Source organism: Merops nubicus, unplaced genomic scaffold (assembly GCF_000691845.1).
Source record: "Merops nubicus isolate BGI_N331 unplaced genomic scaffold, ASM69184v1 scaffold44932, whole genome shotgun sequence".
Taxonomy (NCBI): domain Eukaryota; kingdom Metazoa; phylum Chordata; class Aves; order Coraciiformes; family Meropidae; genus Merops; species Merops nubicus.
In genome coordinates this window covers 3,190-6,449 of record NW_008592441.1, presented here as the reverse complement: position 1 = coordinate 6,449, position 3,260 = coordinate 3,190, and positions in this window count along the sequence as shown.

The window sequence follows — 3,260 nt, the reverse complement described above, 5'->3', positions numbered from 1 at the left end:
TGGCGGCGCAGGAATGCAAAGCCACATTGGTATTCCTCTCACGTGCTGGATGTCACCATAGGAATTGAAGCACCACCTTTGTTTTCAGGGCAGGTGTGCAAGTCGCAGTTCACATTCCACGCACCGTGTGACCTTCCCAAAGGGCAGCTTTGAGCTGACATCCCACATACGAAAAATGTTAGGACGGATTTATCCTCACAGGGAAACAATGAGGAAAAAAAAAGATCTGGCTCTAAGCACTTCAATGGTGGAGTATTCAGCTCCTTTATGAGGCCACGTGCACACAGAAGAACAATGAGGGAGAACACCACAAACATATACATCTTTGTGACTGAATCTTACACAAACCTCACCCAAAAATCAGCACTGCTCCAGCCAGGCTGATTGAGTGGCAGCTCCCAGCAGGCAGCAAAACAGGCTTTCAGTCTCTCAAAAACAAGATGACAGAGTTGCCCTGTTCCTTCCTGGCCAGCATCATCGCTCCTATGTCCCCAACCCACTTCTGGGGGACGAGAGGTCCCAGGTCAACAAACACTCTTTATTTCCAAGGTCAATTTTTAACCAAAGCATGGGACACGGTATCACAACCCACTTCAACTATGATAGCAGACAACAATAAATGAGGTTATCTTACTTTATTCCCACATGGCTCCACTTTATTTGTGGAGAGCAGACACATAGGACCCACCTGAAATGGATGCCTAGTCTCCCACCATCTAATTCAGACAAGGCTGCCTGTCCACCAGAGCAGTATCATGACTGGAACATAAGAATTATTAACATACAGGACCTTAATTATTCTCTGTGCTTCTTCCCTAATGAAATACTCAAAAGGATGTGTGTCTTTTTCTTAGGGATGTGAAAAACAAAACCTGATCGCTTGATGCAGCATTTAGCATACAGCTTTTGGGAAAAAAGTACTCACTACGTAAAAACCTCCTGAATGTGGGGAAAAAGGTTAAGAGCTGTTATTTCTAACAGCCAAGAGGAAGCAGCCACTTTCAGTGCAAGCTTCCTGCTTGGTGCACAACATTTTGGACTCAGCAGCTCTTTGCCCCCCCATGAGACTAAAGCTAACAAAGAGCCATGCAGCCTATTAGTACAGCAGCGCAAAGGAGAATTATTTCACCAACGACAACAGTTACTATTGTTCCTTCTCCCTCAGAGAGAATGCGCTTTACAAACCGTGCTGACAGTATTTCAGCTCACAAGGTATCTATATATCCTCCCATCAATGACAACCTCCAGTTTTACTCACATTACACCGCTCTTACAACCAGTAGAAGTCACCATATCCCAACAGCTCTATGACAGAAGTTGCCCACTCTTGGTAGCCTTTTGAAAGGGTCTAAAACACCAAATAATCAAGATAAACCTTTTAGAATCAACAGAGTTCCATAAGCTATGTGCAAGCCATTAGTCAATGTGTCTAATTATCAGACAGTTTCATTTCTTTGGTTTGGAAACAATCAGAAAGACAACCAGCATTAAGTGCAACCCTGCAGCTCCCGTTTCACAACACGGGTCTTCCACCCAACCCGACACTGGCAAGTGACCCATGTACCAGGATCACAGCAGAGGTCTGCTAAAAAATTAACTAACTGTTCAACTTCGGTTGTTTTGTTGGTTTTTTTTAATGCCACTTCCTAACATGAAGAAATAAAAGAAGCCAGTCTGTCCCTTCCAGCTTAGCTTTATTTTCAAGCTCTTCTATACAATGTTCTTGCTGAAAATACACCACAGGGATATCGAAAGTACTTGAAAAATGTTTTTAGCTTTGATTCATTTCAGATTATGCCCCAACAAAGCTCTGGACACAATATACCACCTAACAGATTTTGAACAATTGCCACCTTAAAAGAAACCAACCTACCTCACCTCTGTAAAACAAAAATGACATGAAGTATGCACAGAAAGAGAAACTCTGAGGAGTTGTACTTGATTTGTTTTAAAACAAGACTGACAAGTTTGAAACCTATTTTTCAACCTGATTTGTTTTATCTTGCAAAGTTCAGGTATCTAAAGACTTAAGGACTCCTCAGCTGCTTACAGCAGGCTGTAATCTCCAGGTTCCAGTACATGGCTGGATTTATACCTATAGTATAAAAACAGAGAACCTGCCTCCCCAGTACAGCTTCCAGGGTAAGCTAAGGCATGTTTAGCTGGTCACGTCCATATGCCAGCTACAGTATTACAGGAAAATAAAAACTCTGCTCGGGAAACAAAGAAATCAACTCCAAAACCCCAAACAGGAACTATCCAGTGACTTACTGAGCTTTTAATCACCACCTTGAAAGCAGAAGACAAATCTCCCCTTATGTTCTATCCTGTGCCTCAACATTATAAAGCAACAAAGCAGCTTCTAAAGAAACAAAAGTATCAAATACTGGTATTTTCATACAGCCTTTGATAAAACGACCGTACATCTCAAGGCCAACTGATAAAGCTTCACGAGAGTTCAATGAAGAGGAGGTTGCTCACCAAGATCCACTTTCTCAATCCCAAACCAGTCAGACAGCCTTGACTGGTCTTACAAAACCCTCATACGAGCCACACTTTTGCCAAAGTGGATAGAGGCTTTGGCTAGATTACAAAACAAGGCTGTTTTTGGCAAAAATGCTTTCAAGATTGAAGAATTAGAATTTGACTGTGTTGGAATGTTAAGCCTGACCACCTAAAAGCAAAGCACTCCATCAGCCACTACTATTTAAAAGCTCAGCTGTACTGGAAAGATTTTAGTTTTCAAAAGCTGAATAAATTAGAATAATCGAAGCAATAAACCCCAAACAAATCCCAACGAACCTTTGGACTCGAGGGGCCACCTCTGGGTGTACTTTTACTTCCAGTTCCAGCAAGCAAGTCAATTCTCAATCATGAGAAGAAACCTTCCCCAACTGCAGTGTGGAGATGGCAAAGCAGTCGGGCAGCGACAGGGCAAAGCTGGCAGGTGAGATGACTGCTTCAGATGGCTGCGCTGCTTCTGGTTAGTTAAAATCACAGGAGACCACAGAGCCATGAGAGGGTCACCAGGAGTGCCCAATGGGAACCCCTGCTGAAGGGAACTGGCCAACGGCGACAGCTCAGAACCCCGCTGAGCCCTAAGACAGCTGCTGGGAGTCTCTGGAGCTACAGTGCCAGAGGTAGCTCCAAGCAAACCAGAGAAAAATTATGAAGAAATACAAGCCTTTATATCGCAGTCACTCATGAACCACAAGCAGGTTCTTGCAAGTTCTTCTAAAGCCTGTAACCTGTTTGTGGCT